Raw genomic sequence first — 14,104 nt, forward strand, 5'->3', positions numbered from 1 at the left:
CAACCAGTCTGGACAGAACAGTTGTTCTGGTTTCCATTTTATCTTCTGAGAAACTGAGAAGTGGCCTATTGGGCTAGTGCTTCATAAAAATTGTATTTCCTTTAAGGTTGTTTTTTTCTATAGGCACACAGTCTTTTTAAAATTTTTAATCTTGTAGTTTATGTAGAACAAAGTCTGTCACGCAGTCAACAGTCAACACATCGAAATGCCTTGCATCTCTTTCTCCTTCCTAATTTTTTACAGAAACATTGAGGACTGTGTGCAAAAAAGCAAATGCTCTGGATTGTGGTCTGTATATGAGGATCAAAAAAATGGCTCAGTAAGAAACGGCCTAAATCAGAGTTTATTTTGGACAAAACCCAAATCAGTGTGCAATAGAAGCATTAAGTGGGGTTTTAGCCCCATCTAGTGTCCAGTACATGGAATCACTTCTTAGAGATAAACTAACATCTCACAACTCAAAGATGAGGCAGCTAGCATGAGGTTGGGCACTGACTCAAAGCAGGTACAGTCAAAGAGATGTTGTTTTGTGCTTCTCTGTTACTATCCTGAAAAACAACCATGCTAAAGAAGCTACTATTAGATCTAAGGAATTCATCAAATACTTACAGGGCCAATCAATAGATGTACTCTTTCATACATGTATACCTGTGGTGGATTCATTTTGATATTTGGCGAAACTAATACAATTTTGTAAAGTTTAAAAATAAAATAAAATAAAAAATAGGCAGTAGAAACCCTGATTTGGTAGAAATAGGAATGGATGGTGATGGCAGGCAGAATGGCAGTAACACCTGGGAATAAGAAAGTTTACACATATCTAAGGATAAATTTACATATGCTGAATGAGGTCATATTGTGCTGTTTTTTCCCCTTTCTTTTAGTACAAGTGGAAGGTTTCAATATACCCATTTTGAAATTGGACTGAGATAGTACACAAAAAACAGGTAAAACTATACAGTTGCTATAATGCAACTGGTATATCTGATTAAGTAACTATGGCTACATATGGAAAGGGGCTTAAAATCACCAAATGGAGAATAATCTGTACTATATATCAATGGAAATTTTTAAAAATCATGCATTTAGCCAAAATGAATATCCAAAAAGTGAAATATTTATATATCACATTCCCATAATATAAACTAGAAAGAATTTTAAGTTTATCATAATTATTTGGGTGTTAAGCATACCCAACTCTTGAACCTATGGAAACAGAAAAATAAAATTAAAAACTAAAAATCAGTGAAAAGGAGAATACTTTATAACTGAACATAGGGGTTACAGAAAAAAGCAGGATTGAAGAAAAATTGAACCCTCACAATATCCTCACAATTGTTATTAATAAAGAAAGATGAAAAATAGAGGAGTTGGTATGTATCTTAAAGTATTAGAAAAAGAATGACAATCCCAAATAGAGAAGAGAACTAGTAAAGGTGAAAAGGACTGATTTGCTTTATTAAGAAACAATAATATAAAACAAAAACATACCTATTTGTGTCTGGTTGGAGGAGCCAAATACAGTATTATTTCAAAGTTATCCCAGCAAAGTTTTCAGTCTTGACTGCCTCGCAAACCCAAATCAGAGGTATTTTCACATTTTTAACCATTACCTTTTTCAAAATGTATTGATGCTCTAATTTTGAATTGCCAAAGTGTTTCTTACTACCCAAGTTGGGCCCATATTGATGTTTCACATGTGCTGTGCTGTGCTTAGTCGCTCAGTCATGTCCGATTCCTTGAGACCCCATGGACTGTAGTCCGCCAGACTCCTCTGTCCATGGGGATTCTTTAGGCAAGAATATTGGAGTGGGTTGCCATGCCCTCCTCCAGGGAATCTTCCCAACCCAGGGATTGAATCCAGGTCTCCCACATTGCAGGTGGATCCTTTACCATCTGAGCCACCAGGGAAGCCTATATTCCTGCACAAAGGTTAGGAGTGATTGCCATTTTTTTGCTTAGGGTTAAAAGTGTACATCTTTGGCTTTGTGAGCTGGTTGGTGTTCAGTCTCACAGTCTCATATCTGTCTCAACCACTCAACCCTGCCACTGTTATTCCAAAGCAGCCATAATCAATATAGAAATGAATAAATAAGACAATGTTCCAATATAAATTTGCTTATAAGAAAAAGAAGAGGGGTATGGGCTGAATTTGGTCTATGGGCTGTGTTTGCTGATCCTGGGTTATAGTTAAACTCTGATTTCAATAAGTGCATAGCCACCATTAATATGCATGTGAATATATAAGCAAGTTCAGTTCAAAAAGAAATTCATTTGAGGATATAATAGTGATAATATAATCACAATTACTGTAATAGTTATCATTCTGGAAGGACCTTTCCATAGGTCAGGCACTTTACATAGTGTTTTAACGTAATTCCTCAATATCCACATCAACCCTGTGAGTAGGTACTGTTATCATTGCCCTATGGCAGATGAAAAAACAAGAGTTTAGACACTTAACATTTATTCAGTGTTCTAATTGAAAGGTAGCAGTTTGGGATTTAAGGTAATCTCTGCTGAGTCCAAGTTGTAAATTGTTGCTATTGTTCAGCTGCTAAGTCGTGTCCAACTCTTTGTGACTCTATGAACTGCAGCACGCCAGACTTTCTGTCCTCCACTGTTTCCCTGAGTTTGCTCAGATTCATATACATTGAGTCAGTGATGCCATCCAACCATCTCATCCTTTGTCACCCTCTTCTCCTCTTGCCCAGCAACAGGGTCTTTACCAATGAGTCAGCTCTTAGCGTCAAGTTGCCAAAGTATTGGAGCTTCAGCTTCAACACCAGTCCTTCCAATGAATATTCAAAGTGGATTTCCTTTAGGATTGACTGGTTTGATCTCCTTTCTTTCCAAGGGAATTTCAAGAGTCTTCCCTCAAACCGCAGTACGAAAACATCAATTCTTCAGCGCACAGCCAAAACTCCATAATAGCTTAATAGAAATACTTGGAATTCAGGTTGTCATATACCTGGCAAGTTAGGGTGCAGGGAACCTATTCTGGGTGCAAGGAACTATCTCTCAATGTTCATTTTTCTACAAAGGAATTTCACTCCACTTCCTAGGAAGGAGCACTTTGTTTCATCCTTCTTTCCATCTTATTTCAGCTTGGAGTTCTCCCTATGATAGAAGAAATGATCATTCCGATTAAAGTCTGTACTTTCCTGAATCACATAATTATGGGGTTAAGACTGAACCATTATGATTTAAGCAGCATGAACCCAATTCTTTCACTTTTTGGAGAGAGCTATGTGCAGGCAAAGCTAATGCTTGCACTTGTAAATTCCATGAAGTAAGCTGAAGAAGCAGGGCTTCTTTCAGGTCCAGATTATCCAGCTGTGATGAGACAGATCAGAGACTTGAAGATCTCAAATTCTAAGATCAAAATGAAGATAGAAAGACTCTGCTATACTCTTCAATCCAGCTTTACTGGAAAAATTCTGAGCCTATTTTAATATTTACTGGCTCCTTGTCTGACAAATTGGTTAAGTTCTGAAAGATGGAAAGAGTGATTAATTAGGCTCCCTCAAACTCTTGACAATAGAAACCATAGAAATTACAGTACATGTCTGAGGTTGCTTAAGAACAAGTCCAGACTGTTTCTGGAGCGTTATCTACCCAAAGTATACCCAAAGGCACAGTAACTCTAAAGGCTGCTGAATCTCTCTCCATTTGACAACTCTTTGAGTTTCTTAAATGATTGCCTATAATGAAGCTAAGTAGAAAATGAACAAATTGCAGTCTGATCATGAAAAAGGCTATAACTGAACTTAATGAAACAGTGTGAAATTGCAAAAGACTGTAGAATGAATTACAAGGGTCAGTGGTCACCACCACTTAAATGAACTGTTTGACATGATGAAGTTCAACTGCAAAGAGATGATTGATATAAGGACATGTAAGTAAAAGGAAGGGTAACCACCAATTTTCTGTTTTCATGGAGTTTTAATGTTCATCCTTAATGTAAGAAGAATTTAATTCAGACCAAAAAGTAGTCTTTAATTTAAAAAATGGTGGCAAGGCCAATAAGTTACTGAGATGAGGGGAAAAGCTCATTTGTCTATGACATTTTAAATGTCATATGTTTTCTTTTTTTAGAGTCTAGATTCTAGAAGTATTATCTAAGCTTATGACTTGAGAGACTCACCAGGACTATGTTTTCATGCAATCAGACAGACATAACAGATTCTCTTGGCATCATCTAGTGAGATTGCACCCTGTCAGTTTACACTTCACAGCCACTGGGAAAGCAAAACTCTGTTTGGGTTGTGAAAATTCTCCCTGAGTAAGAAGTGCAATAGAGGGGAGAGGGATGTCTGGCAGGTAGAAGGTATTTTTTTCTTAAATTACTTTGAGGACTAAAACTTGTTAATCACACATCATTTAAGAGGCACAGTCACAAGCTAATTTGGAATTATTCCTGGTTTATCTACACAGCATCAGTAATAATACAGGTTTTCTTCCCAGTCTGTCATATTTAAGTATAAGATTATACCATAACTTGGTATAATATAAAAGAGGAGGAAGACAGAGTTCTGTCTACTATAGTAACATTGGGTATAATCTTATGAATATGAATTCTTATGAATTTGAATTCTATGAATTCTCTCTATGAATTCTCTCTACTGTTATTTAAATATAAATTTAGTCAGCCTTGGAAAGCTTCTGACCAATAGGTACATAGCATAGATATACAATAAATGGAAAAAGATAAACATGTATTAGTTGGATACAATAGAGAAATTGAGTTTCAGGTTATGAGTAAATTAATGAAAGACCGAACTATAGTGTACAGTCAATGTGTATAGAAGTGTACAGAATATTTGTACTGTACAAATTGTACCAATATTTGTATAGAATATTTGTATTGTATTCAAATATACTATTTTAAATATAAATTGTGGTTTAGGATATGGATAAGTGGAGTAATTAACCCAGCGTAAAATGTAAACATTGCTTCTAACTTGTTAGAAAACTTTTTTTGAACAATATAATTCTGGAATGCTTTTTATATAGTCAAGTTAATATATCAACATGGTATATATATGCTTGGATTTATGTGATTAACTCTCAGGAGCTATTGGTTTTTTTTCCCTCTGATAATCTTAAACAATGGAATAAAAATTGGTACTTTATAGATTAAGCACATATATAAATCAATGTCTACATATTTTTACATATACATTGCCTCTCTCCCTTCTCCTTCTATCAATCTTTTACTCCTCCAGAGGTAACCTAGTTTTGAAAAACTAAGACACTTTATTGAAGCCACTTAGAGCATCCCTGAAAACAAAACAAAACTGAATTATTTGAACTTTACAATGCTGCAAGTATTACTTTGTCTCTGTCCTCAGCGATAGCAAAATAATTGACTCTTTGAGGTGAATCAATATCAGTGCTTCACTCCTTTGCCAACCTTTGCCAACCAAAAAAAAATTATGGACATACTATAGGGATACTACGTTCCTATCACTGCTGTAGCAAATTGTCACAAACATAGTGGCTTAGGGTGACTGTTACATTATGTGGGGTCAGAAATCTTAAAATCCAAGTGTCATAGGAGCTGCACGTTTTCTGGAGGCTCTAGAGAGGGATCTGTTTCCTTGCCTTTTCCAGCTTCTAGAAGCCTCCTGCACTTTTTGGTTCATGGTCCCTCTTCTATCTTCCAAAACTATCGCTGACTCTGACATCCCTGCCTCTCTCTTGTAAGAATCCCTATGAGTATACTGCACCCATTCAGATAATCCAGGATGCTCTCCTTTATCACAAAATCCTTAACTTAACCACATTTGCAAAGTCTCTTATGTCAGGTAAGTAACATTGACATTTTGAGCATTGGGATGTGCACATCTTTGGCAAAAGAGGAGGAAGACAGAGTTCTGTATACTATAGTAACATTTAGAACCCTGAGGCTAAATCTAATGTGGTTTTGGAAGAGAAAAATGGTAATAGAGATGGTAAAAGGAAAAGGCCTTTAGGAAACAGTTTGCATTCCTTCCTTATCACTAAAACTACAATGAAAGAGATTAATATAATCCCTATGAGATATTAAATGGGAAATAAATTACATTGAGGCATAAGCTGGTCTGTTTTTGGAGAGATTTTTTTTATTCTGGACCATAATGTATTTTAAAAATTTATAGATGTGAATTGTTTTCCCTTTCTCAGTATCTGCCTTATCTGTCCTTCTACAGATATGTGGTAGAAGGAGAAAAAGGAAAAGTACTTCACACTCAAGAAATTTTGTTAAAAGCATCCATCTTACCACTTCATATATGTAATTTATTGTAGGTGTCTAGTTAGTGGAGTTTTTCAAGACTGTCCCCTGCAATTTGCCCTACAGATTATTCTTCTTAACATATGCTGCTTATCTATACTTTTGTTACTTCCACACCTTAAAACATACCACTTGATGGACTAGTATATTGGACAATCAGTTCTTTCATTCATTAGTTCCATCTACTGATATTTTATTGGCCATATCCTAGAGCCTATGCTAGATTCTGGGTGGGCGTGTGTGTGTGTGACAAGCACAAACAGTATAAAATATGTGGGTTTTTTACAGTCCTTTCCAGACTCATCACCACTGAGAATTATTTTGTTACCTTTGGGAGATGGCAGCATACTGCTTGGTGATAGACAGGACTCAAAAATGTCTAAGTTTAGACAGGGCTCAACCATTTATCATTCCTCTTGTCTTGACAGATTACGAACTCCTTCGTGCCTCATATCTTTCCTAAATAAAATGAGAATCGCTTCAGACCTTACATAATGGCATTTCTGAACTTAAGTGAGCCAATCCATGTACAGTACTGAAATCAGCACCTGACACATTAAGAAGCCCTCAACAGATGTTAACTGTTTTTATTTCCCAGTCCTCACTTATTTTCTTTAAGAATTATCTACTAACCAAAGATCCCCATACTTATTCTAATAGTGAGTAAAAGAGAAAGCTGGAGAAGAAGAGGACAGTAGGATTTGTTTTAGTTAAATCACAGGATTCCTCTTGGGAATGAAGAGAGGAAAGAGAAAAGAAACAAATAACAAAGAGGTATAAGAAATATGGAAAGTGAAAAAAAAATGATTTTTAAGAACATGCCTTAGTAAGATACTGACCTTAAGAATTTTTTTTTGAGATTTTTTTAAAATTTTATTATTATTATTATTATTTTTTACTTTACAATATTGTATTGGTTTTGCCATATATCAACATGCATCTGCCACGGGTGTACACGTGTTCCCCATCCTGAACCCCCCACCTACCTCCCTCCCCATACTATCCCTCTGGGTCATCCCAGTGCACCAGCCCCAAGCTTCCTGTATCCTGCATCGAACCTGGACTGGCGATTCGTTTCTTACATGATATTATACATGTTTTAATGCCATTCTCCCAAATCATCCCCCACCCACAGAGTCCAAAAGACTGTTCTATACATCTGTGTCTCTTTTTCTGTCTCATATACAGGGTTGTCGTTACCATCTTTCTAAATTCCATATATATGCGTTAGTATACTGTATTGGTGTTTTTCTTTCTGGCTTACTTCACTCTGTATAATGGGCTCCAGTTTCATCCACCTCATTAGAACTGATTCAAATGTATTGTTTTTAATGGCTGAGTAATACTCCATTGTGTATATGTACCACAACTTTCTTATCCATTCGTCTGCTGATGGACATCTAGGTTGCTTCCATGTCCTGGCTATTATAAACAGTGCTGCGATGAACATTGGGGTACATGTGTCTCTTTCAATTCTGGTTTCCTAAGTGTGTATGCCCAGCAGTGGGATTGGTGGGTCATATGGCAGTTCTCTTTCGTTTTTTAAGGAATCTCCACACTGTTCTCCATAGTGGCTGTACTAGTTTGCATTCCCACCAACAGTGTAAGAGGGTTCCCTTTTCTCCACATCCTCTCCAGCATTTATTGCTTGTAGATTTTTGGATCACAGCCATTCTGACCGGCACGAGATGGTACCTCATTGTGGTTTTGATTTGCATTTCTCTGATAATGAGTGATGTTGAGCATCTATTCATGTGTTTGTTAGCCCTCTGTATGTCTTCTTTGGAGAAATGTCTATTTAGTTCTTTGGCCCATTTTTTTCATTGGGTCATTTATTTTTCTGGAATTGAGCTGTAGGAGTTGCTTGTATATTTTTGAGATTAGTTGTTTGTCAGTTGCTTCATTTGCTATTATTTTCTCCCATTCTGAAGGCTGTCTTTTCACCTTGCTTATAGTTTCTTTTGTTGTGCAGAAGCTTTTAACTTTAATTAGGTCCCATTTATTTATTTTTGCTTTTATTTCCAATATTCTGGGAGGTGGGTCATAGAGGATCCTGCTGTGATGTATGTCAGAGAGTGTTTTGCCTATGTTCTCCTCTAAGAGTTTTATAGTTTCTGTTCTTACGTTTAGATCTTTAATCCATTTTGAGTTTATTTTTGTGTATGGTGTTAGAAAGTGTTCTAGTTTCATTCTTTTACAAGTGATTGACCAGTTTTCCCAGCACCACTTGTTAAAGAGATTGTCTTTTCTCCACTGTATATTCTTGCCTCCTTTGTCAAAGATAAGGTGTCCATAGGTGTGTGGGTTATCTCTGGGCTTTCTATTTTGTTCCATTGATCTATATTTCTGTCTTTGTGCCAGTACCATACTGTCTTGATGACTGTGTAGTAGAGCCTGAAGTCAGGCAGGTTGATTCCTCCAGTTCCATTCTTCTTTCTTAAGATTGCTTTGGCTATTCGAGGTTTTTTGTATTTCCATACAAATTGTGAAATTATTTGTTCTAGCTCTGTGAAAAATACTGTTGGTAGCTTGATAGGGATTACATTGAATCTGTAGATTGCTTTGGGTAGTATACTCATTTTCACTATATTGATTCTTCCGATCCATGAACATGGTATATTTCTCCATCTATTAGTGTCCTCCTTGATTTCTTTCATCAGTGTTTTATAGTTTTCTATATATAGGTCTTTAGTTTCTTTAGGTAGATATATTCCTAAGTATTTTATTCTTTCCATTGCAATGGTGAATGGAATTGTTTCTTTAATTTCTCTTTCTATTTTCTCATTATTAGTGTATAAGAATTCAAGGGATTTCTGTGTGTTGATTTTATATCCTGCAACTTTACTATGTTCATTGATTAGCTCTAGTAATTTTCTGGTGGAGTCTTTAGGGTTTTCTATGTAGAGGATCATGTCATCTGCAAATAGTGAGAGTTTTACTTTTTCTTTTCCAATTTGGATTCCTTTTATTTCTTTTTCTGCTCTGATTGCTGTAACCAAAACTTCCAAAACTATGTTGAATAGTAGTGGTGAGAATGGGCACCCTTGTCTTGTTCCTGACTTTAGGGGAAATGCTTTCAATTTTTCACCGTTGAGGATAATGTTTGCTGTGGATTTGTCATATATAGCTTTTATTATGTTGAGGTATGTTCCTTCTATTCCTGCTTTCTGGAGAGTTTTTATCATAAATGGATGTTGAATTTTATCAAAGGCTTTCTCTGCATCTATTGAGATAATCATATGGCTTTTATTTTTCAATTTGTTAATGTGGTGTATTACATTGATTGATTTGCGGATATTGAAGAATCCTTGCATCCCTGGGATAAAGCCCACTTGGTCATGGTGTATGATCTTTTTAATGTGTTGTTGGATTCTGATTGCTAGAATTTTATTAAGGATTTTTGCATCTATGTTCATCAGTGATATTGGCCTGTAGTTTTCTTTCTTTGTGGCATCTTTGTCAGGTTTTGGTATTAGGGTGATGGTGGCCTCATAGAATGAGTTTGGAAGTTTACCTTCTTCTGCAATTTTCTGGAAGAGTTTGAGTAGGATAGGCATCAGGTCTTCTCTAAATTTTTGGTAGAATTCAGCTGTGACACCATCTGGACCTGGGCTTTTATTTGCTGGAAGATTTCTGATTACAGTTTCAATGTTCGTGCTTGTGATGGGTCTGTTAAGATTTTCTATTTCTTCCTTGTCCAGTTTGGGAAAGTTGTACTTTTCTAAGAATTTGTCCATTTCTTCCACGTTGTCCATTTTATTGGCATATAATTGCTGATAGTAGTCTCTTATGATCCTTTTTATTTCTGTGTTGTCTGTTGTGATCTCTCCATTTTCATTTCTAATTTTATTGATTTGATTTTTCTCCCTTTGTTTCTTGATGAGTCTGGCTAATGGTTTGTCAATTTTATTTATCCTTTCAAAGAACCAGCTTTTGGCTTTGTTGCTTTTTGCTATGGTCTCTTTTGTTTCTTTTGCATTTATTTCTGCCCTAATTTTTAAGATTTCTTTCCTTCTACTAACCCTGGGGTTCTTCATTTCTTCCTTTTCTAGTTGCTTAGGTGTAGAGTTAGGTTATTTATTTGACTTTTTTCTTGTTTCTTGAGGTATGCCTGTGTTGCTATGAACTTTCCCCTTAGCACTGCTTTTACAGTGTCCCATAGATTTTGGGTTGTTGTGTTTTCATTTTCATTCGTTTCTATGCATATTTTTATTTCTTTTTTGATTTCTTCTGTGATTTGTTGGTTATTCAGCAGCGTGTTGTTCAGCCTCAATATGTTGGAATGTTTAATATTTTTCCCTTGTAATTGAGATCTAATCTTACTGCATTGTGGTCAGAAAAGATGCTTGGGATGATTTCAATTTTTTTGAATTTACCAAGGCTAGATTTATGACCCAGGATGTGATCTATCCTGGAGAAGGTTCTATTTGCACTCGAGAAAAAGGTGAAATTCACTGTTTTGGGGTGAAATGTCCTATAGATATCAACTAGGTCTAACTGGTCTATTGTATCATTTAAAGTTTGTGTTTCTTTGTTAATTTTCTGTTTAGTTGATCTATCCATAGGTGTGAGTGGGGTATTAAATTCTCCCACTATTATTGTGTTATTGTTAATTTCCCCTTTCATATTTGTTAGCATTTGTCTTACATATTGCGGTGCTCCTATGTTGGGTGCATATATATTTAAAATTGTTATATCTTCTTCTTGGATTGATCCTTTGATCATTATGTAGTGTCCTTCTTTGTCTCTTTTTATAGCCTTTGTTTTAAAGTCTATTTTATGTGATATGAGTATTGCTACTCCTGCTTTCTTTTGATCTCTATTTGCATGGAATATCTTTTTCCAGCCCTTCACTTTCAGTCTGTATGTGTCCCCTGTTTTGAGGTGGGTCTCTTGTAGACAACATATATAGGGCTCTTGTTTTTGTATCCATTCAGCCAGTCTTTGTCTTTTGGTTGGGGCATTCAACCCATTTATGTTTAAGGTAATTATTGATAAGTATGATCCCATTGCCATTTACTTTATTGTTTTGTGTTCGAGTTTATACACCGTTTTTGTGTCTCCTGTCTAGAGAATATCCTTTAGCATTTGTTGGAGAGCTGGTTTGGTGGGGCTGAATTCTCTCAGCTTTTGCTTGTCTGTAAAGCTTTTGATTTCTCCTTCATATTTGAATGAGATCCTTGCTGGGTACAGTAATCTGGGCTGTAGGTTATTTTCTTTCATCACTTTAAGTATGTCTTGCCATTCCCTCCTGGTCTGAAGAGTTTCTATTGAAAGATCAGCTGTTATCCTTATGGGAATCCCCTTGTGTGTTATCTGTTGTTTTTCTCTTGCTGCTTTTAATATTTGTTCTTTGTGTTTGATCTTTGTTAATTTGATTAATATGTGTCTTGGGGTGTTTCGCCTTGGGTTTATCCTGTTTGGGACTCTCTGTGTTTCTTGGACTTGGGTGATTCTTTCCTTCCCCATTTTAGGGAAGTTTTCAACTATTATCTCCTCAAGTATTTTCTCATGGTCTTTCTTTTTGTCTTCTTCTTCTGGGACTCCTTTGATTCGAATGTTGTGGCATTTAATATTGTCCTGGAGGTCTCTGAAATTGTCCTCATTTCTTTTAATTTGTTTTTCTTTTTTCCTCTCTGATCCATTTATTTCTACCATTCTATCTTCTATTTCACTAATCCTATCTTCTGCCTCCATTATTCTACTATTTGTTGCCTCCAGAGTGTTTTTGATCTCATTTATTGCATTATTCATTATATATTGACTCTTTTCTATTTCTTCTAGGTCCTTGTTAAAATTTTCTTACATTTTCTCAATCCTTGCCTCCAAGCTATTTATCTGTGATTCCATTTTTATTTCAAGATTTTGGATCATTTTCACTATCATTATTTGGAATTCTTTATCAGGTAGATTCCCTATCTCTTCCTCTTTGGCTTGGTTTGGTGGGCATTTATTCTGTTCCTTTACCTGCTGGGTATTCCTCTGTCTCTTCATCTTGTTTATATTGCTGAGTTTGGGGTGGCCTTTCTGTATCCTGGCAGTTTGTGGAGTTCTCTTTATTATGAAGTTTTCTCGCTGTGGGTGGGGTTGTATCAGTGGCTTGTCAAGGTTTCTTGGTTAGGGAAGCTTGTGTCAGTGTTCTGGTGGGTGAAGCTGGATTTCTTCTCTCTGGAGTGCAATGAAGTGTCTAGTAACGAGTTATGAGATGTCAATGGATTTGGAGTAACTTTGGGCAGCCTGTATATTGAAGCTCGGGGCTGTGTTCCTGTGTTGCTGGAGAACTTGCGTGGTATGTCTTGCTCTGGAACTTGTTGGCCCTTGGGTGGTACTTGGTTTCAGTGTAGGATTGGAGGCATTTGATGAGCTCCTATCGCTTAATGTTCCCTGGAGTCAGGTGTTCTATGATGTTCTCAGGATTTGGACTTAAGCCTCCTGTTTCTGGTTTTCAGTCTTATTTTTACGGTAGCCTCAAGACTTCTCCTTCTATACAGCACCACTGATAAAACATCTAGGTTAAAGATGAAAAGTTTCTCCACAGTGAGGGACACCCAGAGAGGTTCACAGAGTTATACGGAGAAGAGAAGAGGAAGGAGGGAGTTAGAGGTGACCCGAATGAGATGAGGTGGAATCAAAAGAGGACAGAGCAAGCTAGCCAGTGATCACTTCTTTATGTGTGCTCCACAGTCTGGACCACCCAGAGATGTTCATGGAGTTATACAGAGAAGAAAAGAAGGAGGAAGGAGACAGAGGTGGCCAGGAGGATAAAGGGGGGGAATGAAAAGGAGAGAGACAGATCCAGCCAGTAATCAGTTCCCTAAATGTCCTCCACCATCTGGAATACACAGAGATTCAGAGAGTTGGATAGAGAAGAGAAGGGGGAGGAAGGAGACAGAGGTGACCTAGTGGAGAGAAAGGAGAGTCCAAAGGGGGAGAGAGCAGTCAAGCCAGTAATCTCACTCCCAAGTAAAAATAGGTACTGAAGATTGGGTTCTTAAAAGTACAAAATTGATAACAAATACCAAAAAGCAAAGATTAAAATTCTAGAGTAGAGGTTGGATTTTCAAAAATACAATATTAAAGAAAAGAAGAAGAAGAAGAGAAAAAAAAACAAAGTCACAAAAGTTACTGAAATATATATATATATATATATGAAGTTTGCTTTAAAAAAGTCTTTTTTTGAAAATTAATAGTAGGTTATAAAAATGAAAATTAAAGGAGTAATAGAGGACGTAAAAATTTTTTAAAAGTTAAAAAAAGAAAAGAAAAAGAAAAAATAAGAAAAGAATGATCATAAAAATAGTAAAAATATATCTAGGAAGAGTTGGACTGTGAAGAAGGCTGAGCGCCAAAGAATTGATGCTTTTGAAGTGTGGTGTTGGAGAAGATTCTTGAGAGTCCCTTGGACTGCAAGGAGATCCAACCAGTCCATTCTGAAGGAGGTCAGCCCTGGGATTTCTTTGGAAGGAATGATGCTAAAGCTGAAACTCCAGTACTTGGGCCACCTCATGCGAAGAGTTGACTCATTGGAAAAGACTCTGATGCTGGGAGGGATTGGGGGCAGGAGGAGAAGGGGACGACAGAGGATGAGATGGCTGGATGGCATCACTGACTCGATGGACGTGAGTCTGAGTGAACTCCGGGAGTTGGTGATGGACAGGCAGGCCTGGTGTGCTGCAATTCATGGGGTTGCAACGAGTCGGACACGACTGAGGGACTGAACTGAACTGAACTGAGGACTTTCCTGCCGTTGTTGTGGGCAGTGTGGGGTCAGTTCATTTTCAGATAGTTTCTTGGTCCGACATATTTCTCCAGATCTACAGGCCCTTT

Source organism: Bos taurus, chromosome 2 (assembly GCF_002263795.3).
Source record: "Bos taurus isolate L1 Dominette 01449 registration number 42190680 breed Hereford chromosome 2, ARS-UCD2.0, whole genome shotgun sequence".
In the NCBI taxonomy this organism is placed as follows: Eukaryota; Metazoa; Chordata; class Mammalia; order Artiodactyla; family Bovidae; genus Bos; species Bos taurus.